The sequence below is a fragment of the Somniosus microcephalus genome, chromosome 24, assembly GCF_052327205.1.
Source record: "Somniosus microcephalus isolate GS21.2 chromosome 24, FLI_Smic_1.0, whole genome shotgun sequence".
NCBI classification, from domain to species: Eukaryota; Metazoa; Chordata; class Chondrichthyes; order Squaliformes; family Somniosidae; genus Somniosus; species Somniosus microcephalus.
In genome coordinates this window covers 37,902,359-37,925,105 of record NC_141010.1, presented here as the reverse complement: position 1 = coordinate 37,925,105, position 22,747 = coordinate 37,902,359, and the positions used below count along the sequence as shown (strand labels likewise).

The 22,747-nt window shown below is 45.5% G+C and overlaps 1 protein-coding gene across 6 annotated transcripts in view; it reads right to left on the bottom strand.

Moving 5' to 3' along the window:
- Window positions 1–22,747, bottom strand: part of raraa (retinoic acid receptor, alpha a) — a 602,035-nt gene that overhangs the window by 403,048 nt on the left and 176,240 nt on the right. The window lies entirely within an intron of this gene.

The following is a 22,747-nucleotide window of genomic DNA, read 5'->3' as shown; positions in this document are numbered from 1 at the left end:
TAATTCCACTGGTTCGCTGAATATTAAGTTTCTTACATGATGGAACGCAGCCGATAGAAGTAGAGCACTTGCTGCACGGCCGTTATGTAAAAGTCTTAAGACTGTCAATTAAGTGACAGTCTGCCTACTTCTGCCGCCATCAAGGGCAATCAGAGAAACTTTTTAAAATAGTAATTCCTTTTTGGGTGGGGGGTGAGGCATGGGACAAGGGCCGTTATTGTCCAAAAGGTTTACACATATTTGTACTCAAAATTTTCTAGAATGGATCAGCAATGTGAATGATGTTGAAATACCAAAAGATGAAGTGGAAAGAGATCTGGGGATATTACTTGACACAGGGCTCAACATATCCAATCACTGCAGAGCAGTAATCAACAAAACAAACAGAATGCTGAACTAGAGTCTAGAAATTGCTGTTGGCGATATTAGCGAATGAATGATTAGTGCATTCATATAACGTTGCTTTGTCTGCTGTCTTAACACAAGCATGTAATGTAACCCATTTATTTCAAAATATTTCCAGAAACAGTTGTAATGAGGAGAAAATGATACCATTTGGCTTCTGTACCTTTTGTATAATATGTGATTTTTGCCAGCACTACTTTAATTTTACATATGGACACAGAAGTACCGAGTGGATGATCCAAATCGGCCCACTCCTGAGGTCCCCACCATCACAGAAGCCAGTCTTCAGCCAATTCGATTCACTCCACGTGATATCAAGAAATGGATGAGCGCACTGGGTACACAAAGGCTGTGGGCGCCGACAACATCCCGACTATCATGCTGAAGACTTGTGCTCCAGAACTAGCTGCGCCTCTAGCCAAGCTGTTCCTGTACAGGTATAACACTGGCATCTATCCGACAATGTGGAAAACTGCCCAGGTATGTCCTGTCCACAAAAAGCAGGACAAATCCAATCCGGACAATTACCGCCCCATCAGTCTACTCTCAATCATCAGCAAAATGATGGAAGGTGTCATCGAAAGTGCTATCCAGCGGCACTTACTCACCAATAACCTGCTCACTGATGCCCAGTTTCGGTTGCGCCAAGACCACTCGGCTCACAACCTCATTACAACCTTGGTCCAAACATGGACAAAGGAGCTGAATTCCAGAGGTGAGGTGAGAGTGACTGCCCTTGACATTAAGGCAGCATTTGACCAAGTGTGGCATCAAGGAGCCCTAGTAAAACTGAAGTCAATGGGAATCGGGGGGAAAACACTCCACTGGCTGGAGTCATACCTAGCACAAAGGAAGATGGTTGTGGTGGTGGAAGGTCAATCATCACTTCCCCAGGACATTTCTGCAGGAGTTCCTCAGGGCAGTGTCCAAGGCCCAACCATCTTCAGCTGCTTCATCAATGACCTTCCATCCAACATAAGGTCAGAAATGGGGATGTTCGCTGATGACTGCAGTGTTCAGCGCCATGCACAACTCCTCAGATAATGAAGCAGTCCATGCCCACATGCAACAAGACCTGGACGATGTTTAGGCTTGGGCTGATAAGTGGCAGGTAACATTCACGCCACACAAGTGCCAGGCAATGACTATCTCAAACAAGCGAGAGTCTAACCACCTCCCCATGACATTCAATGGCATTACCACCACCGAATCCCCCACCATCAACATCCTGGGGGGGGGGGGGTCACCATTGACCAGAAACTTAACTGGACCAGTCACATAAATACTGTGGCAACAAGAGCAGGTCAGAGGCTAGGTATTCTGCAGCGAGTGTCTCACCTCCTGACTCCCCAAAGCCTTTCCACCATCCACAAGGCAAAAGTAAGGAGTGTGATGGAATACTCCCCACTTGCCTGGATGAGTGCAGCTCCAACAATACTCAAGAAGCTCAACACCATCCAGGACAATGCAGCCCACATGATTAGCGCCCCATCCACCACCTTAACCATTCACTCCCTCCACCACCGGCGCACTGTGTACCATCTACAAGATGCACTGCAGCAACTCGCCAAGGTTTCTTCGGCAGCACCTCCCAAACCTGTGACCTCTTCCACCTAGAAGGCCAAGGGCAGCAGACGCATGGCAACACCACCACCTCCAAGTTCCCCTTCAAGTCACACACCATCCTGACTTGAAGTATATCGCCGATCCTTCATCGTCGCTGGGTCAAAATCCTGGAACTCCTTCCCTAACAGCACTGTGGGAGTACCTTCACCACAGACTACAGCGGTTCAAGGCGGCGGCTCACCACCGCCTTCTCAAGGGAAATTAGGGATGGGCAATAAATGCTGGCCTTGCCAGTGACACCCGCATCCCATAAATGAATTAAAAAAAAACTCTGCTGCATGGCTGCCAATAAAAAGTTCCAATTGTTCTCCTGCCAGCCAGAGCAGTATAGCACGCCACTCAGAGCACTTCTATCCAATGGCCCTGAAATTCTGAGAGGGGCGGAGGGGCGCTCAAGTGCCGAGATGCATCCACCTGGGCGTGCCTGCCGCCACTGACCACACCAAAAGATCTCGGGGTCAAGGGGACATTCTCTGTTTTACATGGCAATTGCAGGCACCCATGCTACCAGCGCTGCATTTAGGGAACCTGCCATGTTAGAGGGCCCAGGAATGATGGCAAAGGAGTGCCAGGCTTTGGGGGGGGGGGGGGCTCGAGAGTATGATTGTTGCCCTCCTACTCCCTTCCCCCCACCGGAAAGAACTTACAAAGGGGCTGATATTAAGAAAAATATATAAATTGGACATTTTTGTTTAGTGTCCAGGCCACAATCCTAGCCTGGACCCCCAAGTGAGCAACACGTTCACTCTTCAGTAGGTCAGCCTGCCTGGTCTAACCAAGCATAACTCCACCAAACCTTTACCAGGTTCTTCCGAGGACTGGGAAAGCAGGGACTCTCCTCTTATGCCAATGGCCTTGATTGGGGTAGGGAGAGGCTCCGGCCCCACCAGCCAATCCGGAATTCCAGTGCAAGACTGGGACCCAGAGAGCTCAAGTTATGGCAGGAGTGTACCAGAAAGGCTGCAAATTTTGGGGGGTCAATGGGTCCATCAAACACACAATCCGTTCCTTGGCAACTATAGCCGAATTGATGCCATATTCATTCAACCTCATCAAAAGCACTTTATCGATCACTAATTTTAAAAATACATGAATTGTATATATTTTCTCAGAAGAGAGGAGGGGATAACTCTGGATATATTTATCAAATGAGCAGGCCAGTTTTCACAAGTTCTTATGACTCACTCATTTTATTCATTCTCTATATGTGGGAATTTTTTTTTAAAGAATTGTGGACAGATTAACACCAGTAGGCTAGATGACTCACCCAATCTGATGACAGTGCTTCAGGCACTGCATCATGTGGTTGCTGACAATGGAAATGTGAGGCTGATGTTTGGTGGAGCAATTCTGAAACAGTGCATTGAACAGCATACTTCAGTTTTCTGTTGGTGATTGTTTGAAAGGGTTAAGAGATTAGGGAGCCACGATTGACGAGGCAGGGATGGATCGCTACAAAGAGCAGGAAATAAAGTAGGAAAGCAAAAAAAAAAATGGAGGAAGATTGAGGGGGCACATGAAAAAAGGAGAGAAAAAGATGAGAGATAAAAAAAAAATAGATCATTTTGGGGAACCTAATTCTGTAACAGAGGCTGCAATTTTATTAATGGAGGCGGGTTGAGGGTGGGCCCGCAGCTCGGCAGCTTTCGGACCCGCGTCCGGATGCCACTACCCAGCAGTTGCGATTTTACCTTGATTGGCCTAGTTACGGCTGACGTGCGGGTCCCTCCAGGCAATTGCTTGGAGCATGTCAGATTCCCGCCTCTGATGACACATTGTTTGAGTAAAAATTTAAAGGAGCTATGTCCCCTTTGCAAAAGCATTAGGTTTTTTCTCTTAGAAGGTGCTGGCTGCTGCAGGGCACAGCAGACCACGACAATTCTGGACACCCTGGCTGGTGCATACTGCAAGGCTCCTCCAGATCTGTCAGGGCATCGGAGGTGCATTTTGAGCAAGCCGATGGTTTGCTCAATGATGCTTCTGGTGGATATGTGACTCACATTGTACCGCTCCTCAGCATCGTTTGATGGCCTCCTTATCAGTGTCATAAGTCACTTTTTCAGTGGATCGCCCTTGTCACCAAGAAGCCATCAGGAAAGTTGGTTTGGTGGATGGAAGAACTGAGGCACATTAGACTGGCGCAGGATGAAAGAGTCATGGCAACTGCCAGGGTACTTTGCGCAAACATGCATGATGATCTTCCTGTGGTTACACACCAGCTGGACGTTCAGGGAGTGGAATCCCTTGCGGTTGACAAATACAGCTGGGTTGTGATAGGGGGCCCTAATGGCTACATGTGTGCAGTGTATGACGCCCTGCACCATTGGCAAGCCTGCCATATTGGCAAAGCCAACTGCGCACACCGTCACACTTGGGCCATCCGTGGAGAAGTGGATGTAATTGTGCGCCTTTGCAAAGAGGGCATCGGTGACCTGCGTGATGCAGGTGTGTGCGGCCGACTGGGTGATGCCGCTGATGTCTTTAGCTGATCCCTGGAAGGAGCCTTAAGCAAAGAAGTTGAGTGCGGTGGTGACTTTGACAGCAACTGGTAAGGAGTGTCCACGCTCCTCTGGACTCCAGGTGTTGGTGTAGCATTGCGCAGATGTCAGCGACTACGTCTCTCGAAAGTCTCAGCCTCCTTTGGCACTGATGCTCACTCATGCTGAGGAAGCTGATCCTCTGCCTGTAAACCCTGTGTTGGGGGTATCACCTGCGGCAAGGTGCAGCCCTGCGCTGAGGCCCTCCGCCCTGTGCATCATCAGGTGGGTGAGGAGGAGGGTGGCGCTCCTGGTGCTGGGGCTGGTTGTGGTGCTGCCGCAGCTGCTCTTCCTCCAAATCTGAAGACCAGGATGAGATAAATGGTTCCCATCCCGTTGCTATAGATTTCATTTGAGGCAAGAAGCTTGCAAGCGCACAGTTGAAGTGGCCTGAAATTATTCCAATCAGGTCACACTGCAGATGGCTGTCAGCTTGAACAGTCACAAGGTCAGTAGATCTGCAAAATCTTATCCCAAACCTCCAACAACAAAGTTGTTGCATTTGACTGTCAGCCATGTTACAGGAGCGCTTTTAAAGTGCTGCACCAATGACTACAAATCATGTCCTCATGAAAACTCGTCTCCTTGCAGCTGGCCTGTTTCTGACAAGACGGGAAACAGGAGCCAGAAGCACGAAAATGGGAAACCACTATCAAAATAGGATTAGCAAGGCAGCTAACAGTCTGTTAACAGTCTTAACTACCTTTCCCACCGGTTCCAGTCAGGTCAGTTTGGGAGTGGCTAACCCGACACTCTCAAAAATCGCATGGGGGCGGGATGGCGGCGGCTTGGCAGTCTGAAGCCATTTTTTCTGATTTTCGCTGCCCATCCGCCTCCTCAGGGCTATTAAAAATCGAGCCCAGAGAGTCAGACAGAAAATAAAATGCCATAGGCATCACAGAAATCCAATAAAATCTAAAAGGGAAATACATCACTTCAGACTCGTAATTTTAGACACCATCTTGAGGCAGGGAGTAACTTCACCTCACGGACTGCAGTGGTTCAAAAAGGCGGCTCATCACCACCTTCTCAAGGGCAATTAGGTATGGGCAATAAATGCTGGCATTGCCAGCGACACCCACATCCTGTGAATGAATTAAAAAAAATAATTGGGGTTACACACCCACTTTACAAATGTCAGCAAAAGATAGTGGTTCCTTACTATAAAAACCAATGAAAATAAGCAACAAAAATCTCACATTTTTAAGATGCGAACTTTAAACTATATATTGGAAACCAGTCTCTGTGCCTCCTTCCTGCCCATTATCGTCACACTTCGACATCCTTATAAACTTAGGGCCTTTGCTCCCAAGTTAAACCTTCTGATGTTGGCTCTGGTTACATTTACAAAATTATATTTTTTCTTCCTCCTCTAGCTTTATCTTCTGATCTCCTTGGCGCCATATTCTCTGTATTTGCACTTATGCTGCGTCTTGCTCTGTTTTGATTTTGGGCTGTCAGTTACCCTCTGTATTCAGATCGCTATCTCATTCCCTCTCTGGTTGGTCTTCCTGCTCAGATGTTCCATTTTCTCTCTTACTATGGCTGCGCTGTAAAATTTATTAATGTTAAAGATATAGTTCCAATTTCCACTGTGCACATATCATTTTCTGTGTTCTTTAAATTTATCTCTGCTCAACTCCTGCTATGAATTATTCCGTATTAGGCCTCAGGTATATTGCAGATACCGACCCAAAACCAGTAAGTCAGCTGCAAAAGCACTGGCTCCCCTGGCAGCCAATAGGGCAGTGCAGCAGGAGCATTCGGTTTTTTTTCGGAACATTAAATATGCTCCATTCAAAATTTTAAAAGTGCCCAAGAGCACCAACAAAACATTTGGCCATCTATGCATCAGACTGGAGTCATACTGCTAATGGTGTGTACCCAAAGCAGTGCAAGACAGCCTCTGGAAGGGGAAGGGCTCATCCAGCCTCACTTTACTTTGCTCAGGTTTCAAATCAAAACCTGACACCCAAGTAATACGGTTACTTTTCATGTCAATGTACACCTAAAACCACTTTATTTTGATGCAAAAGTGGCAATGTAACTCAGTCTTGTCTCTGTGAAGATGTTTTCTTTTAGATTATTTGGTCATACAACCATTATTGTTACTTTTTCTATCTTTGTCATAATCTTTGTATTATTTTCAAATAATGCATGAAAATTTATTAATTGTATTTTCTATTTCTAAAATGTTATTATAGCCCGGAAGTTACCGTTAGAGAAATTGGAGGATGAATGTTTAATACAATCACATAACATTCCTGTGTCTGCTATTTTTACATAGGCATTGACTTCATTTAAAATGAATTGACAACGCCGCTAAAATAGCAACAAAGGAATTCATACAAACTGTTCTTCTTCTTAGGCAGTCCCTCGGAACCGAGGACGACTTGCTTCCACACTAAAAATGAGTTCTCAGGTGACTGATGAGTCCAATGCGGGACCAACAGTCTCTGTCACAGGTGGGGCAGACGGTGGTTGAAGGGGTGGGTGGGTGGGGTTCTTGGGTTGATGTGCGCTCCTTCCGCTGTTTGCGCTTGGCTTCCGCTTGCTCCCAGCGAAGAGACTCAAGGCGTTCGGCGCCATCCCGGATGCTTCTCCTCCACTTTGTGCGGTCTTGGGCCAGGGATTCCCAGGTGTTGGTGGGGATGTTGCACTTTTTCCAAGGAGGCTTTGAGGGTGTCCTTGAAGCGTTTCCTCTGCCCACCTGAGGCTCTCTTGCCATGTCGGAGCTCTGAGTAGAGGGCTTGCTTTGGGAGACTTGTATCGGGCATGCAAATGTGGCCCATCCAACGGAGCTGATCGAGCGTGGTCAAAGCTTCGATGCTGGCCTGAGCGAGAACACTGACATTGGTGCGCCTATCCTGCCAATAGATTTGCAAGAGGTTGCAGAGGCAGCGTTGGTGGTACCGCTCCAGTGCTTTGAGGTGCCTGCTATACATGGTCCATGTCTCTGAAGCATACAGCAGGGCGGGTATCACTACTGCTCTGTAGACCATGAGCTTAGTGCTGGGTTTGAGGTCCTGGTCTTCAAACACTCTCTTCTTCAGGCGACCGAAGGCTGCACTGGCACACTGAAGGTGGTGTTGGACTTCGTCGTCGACGTCTGCCCTTGTTGACCGTAGGCTCCCAAGGTATGGAAAGTGGTCCATGTTGTCCAACGCCTCGACATGGATTTTGATAATCGGGGAGCTGTACTGTGCGGCGGGGACAGGTTGGTAGAGGACCTTTGTCTCACGGATGTTTAGTATAAGGCCCATGCTCTAGTACGCTTCGGTGAAGGTGTTGATGATGGTTTGGAGTTTGACCTCTGAGTGTGCGCAGACGCAAGCGTTGTCTGCATACTGTAATTTGATGACAGAGGATGGGACGGCCTTGGATCTGGACTGGAAGCGACGGAGGTTGAACAGTTTCCCGTTTGTTCTGTAGATTAGCTCCACTCCAGTGGGGAGCTTACCGAGGGTGAGATGGAGCATTGCAGCCAAGAAGATCGAGAAGAGCGTTAGTGCAATGACACAGCCTTGCTTGACCCCGGTCCGTATGTGAATTGGGTCTGTGGTGGATCCATTGGTCAGGATCACGGCTTGCATGTTGTCGTGAAGCAGGCGGAGGATGGTGACAAACTTTTGAGGGCAGCCGAATTTGAGGAGGACACTCCATAATCCCTCACAGTTGACAGTGTCGAAGGCCTTTGTGAGGTCAAAGGCGGCCATGTACAGCGGTTGGTGCTGTTCCCTGCATTTCTCTTGTAGTTAACACACAGTGAAGATCATGTCCATTGTGCCCCTTAGTGGGCGGAATCCGCATTGCGATTCTGGGAGGAACTCTTCAGCCGCTGGGAGAAGGCTATTGAGGAGGATTCTTGCGATGACTTTCCCTGTGGCAGACAGCAGGGAGATTCCTCTGTAATTACCGCAATCGGACTTGTCACCTTTCTTGAGGATGGTCACAATTACGGCGTTTCTGAGATCCCTGGCATGCTCTCCTCCTTCCAAATAAGAGAAATGAGTTCATGTATTCACGCCAATAGTGCTTCTCCGCCATGTTTTAGCGCCTCGGTGGGGATTCCATCTGTTCCTGAGGCCTTGTTGTTCTTCAGTTGTCAAATGGCCTTTTCAACCTCATGCTGGGCTGGGGCTGTGCTGAAGTGGTGGCGGGTCGCATGCGGCGGGATGGTGTTGAGGACACTTAACCGAGACTCTGTCTTCGATGCAAGAAAATCTTCGAAGTGCTCCTTCCAACGGGCACTGACTGCCTCGCTGTCCTTGATGAGCACCTCTCCGTTCTTGGCCCGCAGTGGGGTAGGACCTTGGGTGCTTGGGCCATAGGTGGTCTTGACTACGCCAAGGAATCCATGCACGTCGTGGTTGTTGGCTAGCTGCTGGATCTCCTGCGCTTTCTCCACCCAACATCTGTTCTTTAGGTCACGAGTTTTTTGTTGGACCTCGGCTTTCAGGTGTCTGTAGAGCTGCTTTCTTGCTCTCGAGTTCTGTTGCTGTTTCCAGATCAGGAACTGTTAAATGTTCATTCACTAACACCAGTAACAGTAATTTCAAGGTTTGTGTGTCTAGCCAGTTCCTGTGCTCACCCAATGACCACTCATGCTTTTTCCAGGCATGATCACTGGAAAGTGATCAGGAGAGTAACCTTATCTGATTTCCCCCCCCCCCCCCTGCGCACTGAGGCTAACTGGAGCTAATTCAGTACAAATCAGAAATCAAAGCAGGTTTTCTGGTCTATATTGCCCATCACTACACCAGACAGTGCCTTTGGCAGCTAGGCCACCACAGGAGCCCTTAAAGTCATCTCAGGGTGATTGCTCATCTAGTCAGTAACCAGTTTTATGATCATACAGGAAACTCTCTGGTATCCGGCACCAACGGGACCAGGATAGTGCCGGTTGATTAAAAATTCCGGATGACGGAGAGGGTTATCTACCGAGGCTATTTTTAACAAAGAGTCAGACTCCTGTTATTGAGGTGTTCGGACTTCGGACAGTGCCAAGAAGCCGAGTAGTGGCAGTCTGGAAAACTACCCCCACTGACTAACTCGGCCACCACGGGAGACTCGGGCTCGTCAACATTTCCGGTTATTGAGGTGTTTTCAGAGTATGAATTTTGCCGGTTAATAGAGAATTCCGGATATTTAGGTGCCGTTTAAACGAGAGTTTCCTGTAAAATGAAAAAATTACAAAAATATAGTACTGGAAACACCTATTTACATAAGACATTAAGCAAAAATCCACTGGAAGTATGTCTACCAGTCATCCTTTTGCCAAATCTGCCCCCTTTATACTACAGGGTGACTTCAGCAATAATGGATAACTAGTCACGTGCAAGAGTGGCACATGCGTAATTGCTCCAAAGTCATGAATGCAACTTTAGCGGGATATACATAATGCAATGTCACATTTCAGACTTTGGCAGTCTGTTTGAAACCCACTTTGTCAAGGAAGGTCCAAACAGACCAGCAATGTAAAAAATCCATTGCCAGCCTACATGAGCAGGCTGAGAGCTGTCTGTCTGTGAACACACCTCAAATAATAGACTTAATGTTGGTACTGCTGCAGATCATTGCTCATGTTTGTCCCTGGTTGCGGGCACCTGCCAAAACCCTCATCTTAAGGAGAGTCTTGCTGCCACTGTTGGCACTGTCATTACTAGTCATAGAGTTATACAGCACAGAAAGAGGCCCTTCGGCCCATCGCGTCCGCACCGGCCATCAAGCCCTGTCTAATCTAATCCCATTTTCCAGCATTTGGTCCGTAGCCTTGTATGCTATGGCATTTCAAGTGCTCATCCAAATGCTTCTTGAATGTTGTGAGGGTTCCTGCCTCTACCACCCTTTCAGGCAGTGAGTTCCAGATTCCAACCACCCTCTGGGTGAAAAAGTTTTTCCTCAAATCCCCTCTAAACCTCCTGCCCCTTACCTTGAATCTATGCCCCCTTGTTATTGACCCCTCTACTAAGGGGAAAAGTTCCTTTCTATCTACTCTATCTATGCCCCTCATAATTTTGTACACCTCAATCAGGTCCCCCCTCAGCCTTCTCTGCTCCAAGGAAAACAACCCCAGCCTGTCCAGTCTGTTAAGTCTGTGAATTATTTAGTTAATTAAGACACAGACTAATGAGTAACAATAAAAACAGGTCTTTACTGGTTGGAGGTAGGGACTATACTGAATACAAGATTACTGCACAGTGCTTATATACCGGTGTGTTCACCCCCGGTATTACGTCTACAGCAGCCTGAGAAAGTAGTACATCTCTTAAGGTGGAACAGGCTTAAGCTCTCTTAAGGTGGAACAGGTTACATACACAACACTCCTCCCTTCTTAGCTTTATAGTCATCCCCCCATTTAACATAACGTAATAACATATATACATATATAACTTCATGTTTAACGTAACATATCACAGATTCAGTCTCTGCGGAAAACAGTTCACAGATTCAATCTCTGTGGTGTAGTCGGTTCACGTTACTCATTCAATAGTCCTTTCATGGATTTAACAGCTTGAACTTCCGAACTGATTTGGCTCCGTTCGGAGGGACCACGTGTGTGATCTGGTAGAGGTGATAATGGTTCAGATGGGTCATCTTCTGTTTTTACTTTTCCTTTTCTGCTTCTTGGAGACTCTCTGGGCTCCATTGTCAGCTGCCACAGCTGCCAGCTGCATGCGCAGTTCCTCCTTCTCTTCCTCCTGTTTCCGTCGTAGAGCCAGCTTCTCCCGATGTTCTGTAGACTTTTGGTGCTCCTCCATGATTTCTGCACTTTGGGAGTCGAAGTTACAAGCTGGGCAGGACAGGACATCGTAATATTCGGTGTCGTCCACCAGGTCATGGTAATATTCGGTGTCGTCCTGAGCTAGACCAGCGAGAGGGTCGTCTATTTCCTCCATACCCAGCTGGACGTTAGCCAGCTGTTGTTCCAAATCCAGACATCTTTCCTGAAGAGACTTCTTCATGTGTACCTCTGCATCCAGCTTTTTCTGGGCTTTCAGCAAGTCGTTTACTAGTGACCTCATTTGTGATTTTAATACTTCAACTTCCTTTGGAGATTGATTGATCGGACTATGCAATCCCTCTACCGGAGCAGCTGTTTCAGCGGTCTGTTGTTCTACATTGACGTGAGTCAGCGTACTTTCGGCATCCAATGGCTGCTCTGTTGCAGTCGTTTCAGTCTGTGTCGTCACATCAGCCATCTCAATGACTTTTGAGAGCTCCGAACCCTTTTCCTTTGCAGATCGCAGCTCGTGTTCAAGTTTTTCCCATTTCAGAGTCTTGTCCCTCAGCATATGAAGGAGTTGGCTGACCGTTAACTCTTCTGACACCAGATTATGGCACGCACCTTCAGAACCTGAATCAGCTTTGATTCGTTCGGCCTCCTCGCGCAGATGGTTGGTGTGCTCCTGCTCCATTTTCTCCATCAGTTGCTTCTGTTGCCTTTCCAGATTCTCCCACTCTGTAACAAAGAACTTTTTTATTTCATTCATCTCTTGCTCAAAACGGCGAATCATTTGTTCTAATTGCTGTTGTAGTTTGAAATGGAGTTGAGTTCGAGCCCAGTGTCCCTCAAAAATGTGCATATCAGTAGACTTGACAGACTCAGAATTCTCTGTTAAACTATGTTGTTGTTGCTCAGTGGAATTCTGTGCTGAAACTTTGTCTTTTGCACATGGGTTGGTCTTACCATCATCAGTTCTAGAGTCTGGGCTGATTATCTGCACCGAGTTCTCACTCTTTATGGCTTTTAGCGAATGCCAGTCCATATTTATGTTTCTAAACCACTCCCGGCCTAGTAGTGGTGGACCTCCCTCCGGTAGCACATATAAGTCCATTATTTGACTTCCTTCGCCCTTGTTGGCCACTGCAACCTTTATTGTCCCGATGGGGTACACTCTCTGCCCCGTGTAGGTTGTCAATATAATCTCCGTATCCTGTAGGGGAATATGTTGGAATAACCTTCTGTAATCTTTCTTATTCATGACCGACAATGCCGATCCAGTGTCCAATTCCATTTTTACTTGGACTCCTTCTATCTGAAGAGTAACCCAAATTGTCTGGAGGTCTGCACCCTTACCAACGTTGAGTACCCTTAAGCTAGCCAGTTCAATACTGCTTAAGCCAGCCAGTTCATTACTGCTAGCGTCTGAATCGGACTCCTGTTCGGCCACCTTGTGTACCTTTGCGTATTTCCCTTGCGGTGACTTCTTGTTGCTGGTCTTCTTCCCTGACCGGCATACTCTAGCTATATGTCCAAGCTTACCACATGTTCTGCATTCTTGGTTTTTAAACCAACACTGGTTCTGATCATGCGTTGTCTTTCCACAACGATAACATTTACCAGAACTCACACCCAATTTGTGTGCACTGAGCTCCGGTGACCGTAGCTGCATTACTGCCGTGCCTCTCGCTGCGGCTTCGTGTGCTGCTGCCATAGTGACCGCCTTCTCAAGCGTCAGCTCATTCTCCTCGAGCAGTCGCTTTTGTGTATCCTGTTTAAATAAACCACACACAAATTTGTCTCGTAGTGCATCTGTCAGTCCCGTTCCAAACTGGCAATATTTCGCTAATTTACGCAATTCCAGCAAATATTCAGCATTGCTTTCATGCTGTAGCTGCCTTCTGTCGTAAAATTTAAATCGTTCCACTAGCATCAGCGGCGTGGGGTTTAGATGATCTTTCAGGACAGTAACAATCTCATCGAATGTCTTATCCGCCGGTTCATCTGGTGATAACAGGTGTTTCAATTGCCCGTATGTCTTCGCACCCATTAAATTTAATAATGTTAGAGCTTTATCTTGGTCACGAATTTTATTGGCCTTACAATAATTTTTTACTCTTTCAACATATATGGCCCAATCTTCGAGGTCACTATCAAAGGTGCTAATATTCCCGTGTTTAGGCATTGTAGATTTGCAATTTCTCAGATTTTCTTTTCTTTACTTGTTATCAAAGATGGCGGCTTCCCGCTCTTGCCGTCGTCCTCCGCCCACAAAATGGCGGTTTTCCCGCGCTTGGTGGTCTTCACCCGTCCCCCGACGCCGTCTCCCTTCAGCCCCCGAGTGTGGCCCTTATCTTCGCCGCGATCGCCCGAGTGCGGCCCTTATCAGCGGATGCGATCGATGGCCCGGCTGCGCCTCGCACTTGAAAGCGGCCCGGCCCTTATCAGTGCTTGCGATCGATGGCCCGGCTGCGCCTCGCACTCCAAAGCCCTTATCTCCCGATCGCGATCGATGGCCCGCGCTGTGCACCGCGGCTCTCGCGCCTTCAATTTCTGCAACTGCTGCCCTTTCAGCCCGAGTGCGGCCCTTATCGGTGGTTGCGATCGATGGCCCGGCTGCGCCCCTCACTTCAAAGCGGCCCGGCCCTTATCTGCCGATCGCTATCGCCCTGTACCTCTGTCTTCCCCAGCCCTGTCTTCTACTCCGGTTCACAAGCTGATGGAGGCTTCAGGGTCCTAATGCCTGTCGCTTCCAGTGGGGTGGTGTGGTTTGAAACCTCTCTTCAACCGCCGTGGAATAACTGCCGCAGGGTAAGAACCTGACTCGTCGCCAGTGTTAAGTCTGTGAATTATTTAGTTAATTAAGACACAGACTAATGAGTAACAATAAAAACAGGTCTTTACTGGTTGGAGGTAGGGACTATACTGAATACAAGATTACTGCACAGTGCTTATATACCGGTGTGTTCACCCCCGGTATTACGTCTACAGCAGCCTGAGAAAGTAGTACATCTCTTAAGGTGGAACAGGCTTAAGCTCTCTTAAGGTGGAACAGGTTACATACACAACACAGTCTTTCTTCATAGTTGATGCACTCCAGCCCAGGTAACATCCTGGTAAATCTCCTCTGCACCCTCTCCAAAGTAATCACATCCTTCCTATAGTGTGGCGACCAGAACTGCACACAGTACTCCAGCTGTGGCCTTACCAGCGTTTTGTACAGCTCCATCATAACCTCCCTGCTCTTATATTCTATGCCTCGGCTAATGAAGGCAAGTATCCCATATGCCTTTTTAACCACCTTATCCACCTGTTCTGCTGCCTTCAGGGATCTATGTACATGCAGACCAAGGTCCCTCTGATCCTCTGTCTTTCCTAGGGTCTTACCATTCATTGTGTATTCCCTTGCCTTGTTAGTCCGTCCAAAATGCATCACCTCACACTTTTCAGGGTTAAATTCCATTTGCCACTGTTCCGCCCATCTGACCAACCCATCTATATCGTCCTGCAGCCTGAGGCTTCCCTCCTCGCTATTTACCACCCCACCAATTTTCGTGTCATCTGCGAACTTACTGATCATACCTTTTACATTCACATCCAAATCATTAATGTAGACCACAAACAGCAAGGGACCCAGCACCGATCCCTGCGGTACCCCACTGGACACAGGCTTCCAGTCACAAAAACAACCTTCCACCATCACCCTCTGCCTTCTGCCACTAAGCCAGTTTTGGATCCAATGTGCCAAGGCACCCTGGATCCCATGGGCTCTTACCTTCCTGACCAGTCTCCTATGCGGGACTTTATCAAAAGCCTTACTGAAATCCATGTAAACCACATCCACTGCACTACCCTCATTCACACACCTAGTCACCCCCTCGAAAAATTCAATCAAATTGGTCAGACATGATCTTCCCTTGACAAAGCCATGCTGGCTATCCCTAATTAATCCTTGCCTCTCCAAGTGGAGACTAATTCTGTCCCTCAGAATTTTTTCCAATAATTTCCCTACCACTGATGTTAGGCTCACTGGCCTGTAATTCCCTGGTTTATCCCTACTACCCTTCTTGAATAATGGTACTACGTTAGCTGTTCTCCAGTCCTCTGGCACATCCCCTGTGGCCAGAGAGGTTCTGAAAATTTGTGTCAGAGCCCCTGCAATCTCCTCCTTTGCCTCACATAGTAGCCTGGGATACATCTCGTCCGGGCCTGGGGATTTATTCACTTTTAAGCCTACTAAAACCACTAGTACCTCCTCCCTCTCGATGCTAATATGTTCAAGTATATCACAGTCCCCCTGCCCGATTTCTATGTCCACATCGTCCTTCTCCATAGTGAACACAGATGCAAAAAATTCATTTAAAATCCCACCTACATCTTCTGGCTCTACACACAGTTTGCCACTTTGGTCCCTAATGGGCCCTACTCTTTCCCTAGTTATCCTCTTGCCCTTAATATACTTATAAAACACCTTAGGATTTTCTTTTATTTTGCTCGCCAGTGTTATTTCATGGCCCCTCCTCGCTCTCCTAATTTCTTTTTGAAGTATCCCCCTGCACTTTTTATACTCCTCTAGGGCTTCCTCTGTCTTTAGTCCTTTGTATCTGCCAAAAGCCCCCCTTTTTTTCCTAATCCATTCTCGTATATCCCTTGACATCCAAGGTTCCCTGGGCTTGTTGGTCCCACCCTTGACCTTTACGGGAACATGTTGCCATTGTACTCTCTCAATTTCCTTTCTGAAAGACTCCCATTGCTCCGATGTGGATTTTCCTTCAAGTAGCTGATCCCAGTCCACATTGGCCAGATCCTGCCTTATCATATTAAAATCGGCCTTCCCCCAATTTAGAACCTTTATTTCCGGTCCATCCTTGTCCTTTTCCATGACTACCTTAAATCTCACCGAATTATGGTCACCGTCACCAAAGTGCTCACCTACTAACACTTCTACCACTTGCCCGGCCACATTCCCTAGAATTAGGTCCAGTACCGCCCCCTCTCTTGTATTTTGACTTTTGACTTTACATTGTTGCTTCTGACAGTAGGCAGCTCTACAAAGTAAAAATGGAGCATCAAGCTAGAATTTTCAATGCTATATTTGAAAAGGAATGTGATTGTTTGCAGTTTAAATTTAATTACTGATCTTGAATGTCACAGGAACAGATTTGTAATGTCAGAACATTTAGCCGGAAAGCTGAAAGCTTTATAAAAAAAATAAATACAGTCAAACAAATGCTTCAACTTTCCCTGAGGGAGATTAAGAAAAACTGTTCAACAGACTGAAATGAAAAAAAAACTTCCTCTCAGCAAACTGCAGCTACATACTCTAGTAACTGCTGTTAAAACAATATGAGCAAGTTTATCACCTTTCCCACTTTCCCCTCTCCATTTCACCTGAAACTTCACCGTGTGTATATATATATGCCATTCTTCCTATAAAGCTCCATAACTCAGTCTCTTAATTGTGCTGATAATCCTTTGGAAAATGAATTCTAGCTTTCTTGTCTCCTGAGTTTTAAGTGCTGGAGTAGAATTAGACTGGACTTGTAACACAAGCAATCAAGTATAACAGCATATATTCAATTTGTTGGGCTCCCTGGCACTGAAATCTATGGAATGAGGAGTATGCTAGTGTAGTGGTTATGTTACTAGACTAGTAATCCAGAGGCTTGGAATAACAACCCAGAGAATAAGAGTTCAAAATTCCACCATGGCAGTTTGAGAATTTGAATTCAGTTTAAAAAATCTGGAAATAAAAAGTTGGTATCAGTAAAAATCTGGTCATAAAAACCCAACTGGTTCACTAATGTCCTTTAGGAATGGAAGCCTGCCATCCAAAACCTGCTCTGGCCTATATGTGACTCACCAATGTGGCTGACTCTTAACTGCCCATTAATTTCTATCATAGGAACAAAGTAGGCCATTCAGCCCCTCGAGCCTGTTCCGCCGTTCAATGAGATCACGGCTGACCTGGTCTATCCCTTAATACCCTTAGCTAGCAAAGATCTATCAATCTCAGATTTAAAATGATTAATCTGCTTGCAGTGTTTCAAGAAGGTGGCCCACCTCCACCGTGTCAGGGCAACTAGAGATGCCCAATAAATGCCAGCCTTGCCAGTGATGCCCACAACCCGACAATTCATCAATTAAAAAACGAGTTTTGACAATGTTCATCTGGGCAGCCAAGTGCAATTTTATGTGGAAATCCATATCCCGCAGATGAGAGAGAGAGACAAGAACAAAGTTCAGCTCATCTGGCTTACTCTGCTTTTATCATGAAACAGCTTAGACAGAAGTCATGGATTAAGTCAGCAGTCCAATCCATCTTGCCCATCTGATTAGAGGAAGTCCTTCAATGGCAAGAAGCTTATACGGTAAGAAAAACTACTACAGTACCTTATAATAGCGTGGGCTGTATACGTTTGACATATACAGATCACATTACAGCATCCACACTATCCAAGGTATGCAGCAAAGGAAATTCATGATCATTAATGAATTAGAGAGGTTCTACACTAAATGTAAATTTCTGAAGGCTCTTGCATAATTAGAAACAAAGTCAATGAACACCAGCTTGCCACACTAAACATCAGCTCTTTGTGGGTGCTTGTTCACAGCAGGGTTTACCATATTACTGTATTTCTCATGATCATCTGTCCTGTCCTTTTGAATGTTATATTGAGGCATCAAAAAACCTTGTTCCTGCCCTCTTTCTCCAGTTTAGTCCTAAATATGGCTGTTTCCACATGGGTTTGTTGAACAGGGAAAAGTAACGGAACAAGTCAGGATTCTGCCATTCTTGTTTGATAAGAATCCCAGGGAGAGATCCCATCAGATACTCAGTCTTGTAATGTCCTGGCTTTCAGCAGTGTGTAAGTCAGCAAAAAAAAAAAGAGGAAAACATATCACAGTGACAGATGGATCAGATGTACACAGCGCAGGAGAAGCAGCTATTGCCGGCCCGTACGGACCTTCCCCCAGCATCGGGTAACATCCCAGCCAGATTAACAAAGTTGCAAATGCAACTTTTGAATATTTGTGCAAGTGCAAGATTTATATATTCAGCAGTTGCTTTCTAGTTACTGAATCCATCCTACAGTATAAAGAGAGCAGATTTGACAGCGAGGGAACCAGGCAACATTATGAACCCGCTTCCACTAGACATCTTGGAGTACAGTGCCCGTACTGTCAAACCGAATCCTGAATCCAGTACGTTGTATGTGCTGGACAGCACTTTTATCACTTTTAAAATACAGTACATTATAATTGCAATAAAATGCCTTATAAAGTAGTTTACTTGGCTTAAAAGCCTCTCTTTCGACCCATGCCCTCAGTACTTACGCAGCACACTCAACTGTTACTGCCTCACATAATGCCGAAGAAAGATTTTACCTCTTAATCCGTTCTCATTCACAACACAATTGGTCATCACACAATGTCTCAACACAGTCGCCAATACAAGCACAGATTGATTTTTTTTAGTTGCTGCATAAAGAAATCAAAATGTACACTTTACAAGCGACCATTGCGTCTTGATACGGTTTATTTAAATTTGAAATTTTGGGGCCTCCTTTGAGCTGACTATGTTCTGAGAACAATGGAAACCAAACTGAAAAATGGCTACGGCAAAGGGTTTATTAAAAATTGATATCACAGCATTACCCATATCCTGATTTATAGCAGTACTGTGCAAAACCTATAATATTCCGATCATTTTTCTTTCTGCAGCGATAATCATAAACCAAAGGAATTAAGTCCCTGTCCCTGGGGCTACCCGTGTGATGTGGAATTGGTTTCAGCTGACACTGACAATTACAATGATGATGGAGCTTCTGTGCCACAATAAAGAAGGTTGTACCCCCAGTTATGGGGCTATTGGTATATTGCCGGATCAACTGATCAATGATATATGGGTTCCACTGTTAGCCCATTGAGTAACACCACAGAAATGCAACGGTGATACATTCAGACCAGGAAAGTCCGAGGTTCAACTTATGGTGTGAACTAGCAGCTGATTTCAGGTAGAGAAGCAGTGGGGCAATGCAGTCAGTCTCAGTGTTCTGGGCTAGGGAGGGGAAGAGGATCAGCTGATTGGCATCTAGTCATCCCTGCTGTTAAGTCCATGTGGGGAAATTGCATAAAGACAGACTCAAGACTCTTAAATGAGGCCTTCCACAGCTGAATAGCCAGCCAACACACTTTGTTTTTCCTGTGTGAGCCTCAGCAGCCATTAGAATAGGGTGCTGGAGGGATCCCAGCACCCTTGGAACCATACCCCAGAATGCGTCAGTACCTCAACCAGAGAACTCTGAAAAAGTAGTTGTGAGACTGATGTTAATGGCTGAAAGATCCCCAAATTATAGCCAATGAGGAAAATTCTACTTAAAGATTTTAGTCCAGTAGCTGCACCAAAAAAGCGCTGGCTCACATCCAGAGAATCCAAATTAAAATCCAAGTTTTTATTATCATTTGAACTAACCTCTACTCAATAGTTTTATCGTCAGTGATCGGCAATGGCTTATGGCAGCCTGTTATGTGAACATTTTGTCAAAAACAATTCATCCTCGTGGAAGGAAAAGTCAGATTGACTGCTGACACCATGCCTCCTGCAGGTAGACTGTACTTAAGGTGAAAAAAAATCTATCAAGTACCAGCCAACCTCTCATCAAAAACAAAGGAGAAATTGAGGCGTAGCAGTAATGAGGACCGAATTGGGGGGGGGGAAATCTAGGGTAAAAGTGGAAATTAAAAGCTAAGCAATTGTGGCGTGGCAAATCATATCTGAAATGGAAGACCAGAGTATAAATCCAAGTCTCAACTAACCGTCACACTCATGCTTTCCCTAAAGGTCATCTGAAGGAGAGGGGTGGGGAAAAATAAAACAAAACCGATAAGGGAGGCATCTATTTTCATTCCCAGTCAAGCATGCATTTTGATGGATCAACCAAGGAACACCATGGAAATGGCTGCAGGTTAATGGGTAGGGAAAGAAGTGGAAAGAGTTACAAATAATCAATTTTTCTTCTTGCCTTAAAGCAACAATTTTTTTTTTTTTTTTTTTAAGATCTCTGCCACCGGTCATTACATGAAAAGCGATATTCCATCTGCCAAAATGTTCATCCTGCACCTGCATGACCACAACAGGGGCAACTACAGTACATATTAACCTAAACAAAGCTCAATTCAGTCCTGTCTTTTCTTCTTCATAATCTACACCTCAGTGTAAAATTAGCTTGCTTCACTTCATTCGGCGTTGAAGTTAACATCAATTATTCAATAGGTACATTAAAGTAAACCATAAAAATTGATTACCCCTTAAAGATGTCAAGGGGACTGCATTTAATTAACAAATGGCACGAGGAAGGTTGTGCTTAATGGAGGTCATGGGTACTTAGATCATAAACAGCAAACGGCCTGTTTAAATGAAGTGGAATTCCAAACGACAATCAGGGCTTTGCATTAAACATAAATAGCCTCAGAGTTACTGCTTTTACCGGCCAATTCAAATGTGCCCTTTTCTGACATGCTGTATCAGTAGTGGTGCTATTGTAATTAATATTTGCCAAACAGTTCACAACAGCGCATCTCAACTATTTGTCCAATATTCCTTTTGCACCCCAGAATCAGCAAAACTAACAAGTGACAAGCTCTCCCCCACCAAAGTAACCCATGTAAGGATTGCAATATCAGTGCCAAAACACAAGACTAAATAAACGGCAACTGTTCAGAAAATATTTATAAATGCTCAGATTTAATGTCCATGTCTCTCATGTTCAACAACACAAACTGAAAAAATTACAAGTTTTTTTTTTGCCGATATTATACAATAGCAACTTGCATTTATATAGCGTCTTCAATGTTGTGAAGATCCCAACATTCAGTGGCGAGACTCAAGTACATGGGTAAGGTACCAGTGGGCTGGTGGTGCCCATGGATCCATTCCCTTGAACGAGTTCCCCCCCCTTCAGGAAAGGAGATAAACTGGAGGAAATCTTCTTTTAGTTAAAAACTATAAATAGATGATTTATGTTGCCCGTATTCTAGATCTTTATCCATTGCTTGTAGCTTATTGTAGGCCTTATTCCCAATTACCTCAAGCACTGTATACTGCGTTACCTAGACCTCTTTTCCACTATGAATGAGATTTTGCACATATTCATTTATCCTCAGACCTTTCACTCTTCAAAGAATCAAATCAAACAAACAGTAAACCTTTACGCTGACAGAAAATAAAACTGCCATTGAAATGAATGATTTTTTGATGAAAAAAGTCTTTCAGTATGGACAATGCATTAAATAAAGAACTTTCCCCGCTTACTGTAAAACCAACACTGAACATATTTCATTAAAATGAATATAGCCCAGGCAGATGATTTGGCTGAATGATGCAGTAAAATGACACTTCGGATTGGCTAGGAGTGATATTGCTATTGTACTTATCTAGAGTATCCATTTTGAACATTCATGGGATAGGATTTATATCCCACAAATGGGCTGATCTGGTAATTCACTAGTGAGTTATGGGCTACACCATGATTGCAATAGAAATCTTCTATAACAGGTCTTCTGAATGTATACTGTTTGCAGAATACACAAAGAATTAATCTACTCTGGCAACCTCAATGGCTCAGTGAGTTTATATAGTGAGTAACTAAATAATAAAGCCAGAAGGTTTCAGAAATCTCCATTCTGTGCTGAGTTAGCTGGGACAGTGGTAAAAGCATTACAATTGATTTCAGTTCCCCTAGGTTCCTCCTTCTGATCACAATCCAGTGATCCCTACTGGAAGTGTATGTGGATGAACATAAGAACATAATATAAGAACATAAGAAATAGGAGCAGGAGTAGGTCAATCGGCCCCTCGAGCCTGCTCCGCCATTCAATAAGATCATGTCTGATCTGATCCTAACCGCCAATCCACTATCACAGAACCATCTCCTGAATCTAACAGAATTAGACACACGAAATAGGAGCAGGATCAGGCTACACGGCCCCTGGGCCCGCTCCGCTACCCACAGGGCCATGACCGATCCGAACCTAGACTCATGTCCAAATTCCTGCCCGCTCCCCGTAACCCTTAATTCCCTTTACTTCTAGGAAACTGTCTATTTCTGTTTTAAATTTATGTAATGATGTAGCTTCTACAGCTTTTTGGGGCAGCATATTCCATGGACCTACCACCCTCTGAGTGAAGTAGTTCCTCCTCATCTCAGTCTTGAAAGAGCAGCCCCTTATTCTAAGACTATGCCCCCTAGTTCTAGTTTCACCCATCATCGGGAACATCCTCCCCGCATCCACCCGATCCAACCCCTTCACAATCTTATATGTTTCAATAAGATCGCCTCTCATTCTTCTGAACTCCAATGAGTAGAGTCCCAATCTACTCAACCTCTCCTCATATGTCCATCCCCTCATCCCCGGGATTAACCAAGTGAACCTTCTTTGTACTGACTCGAGA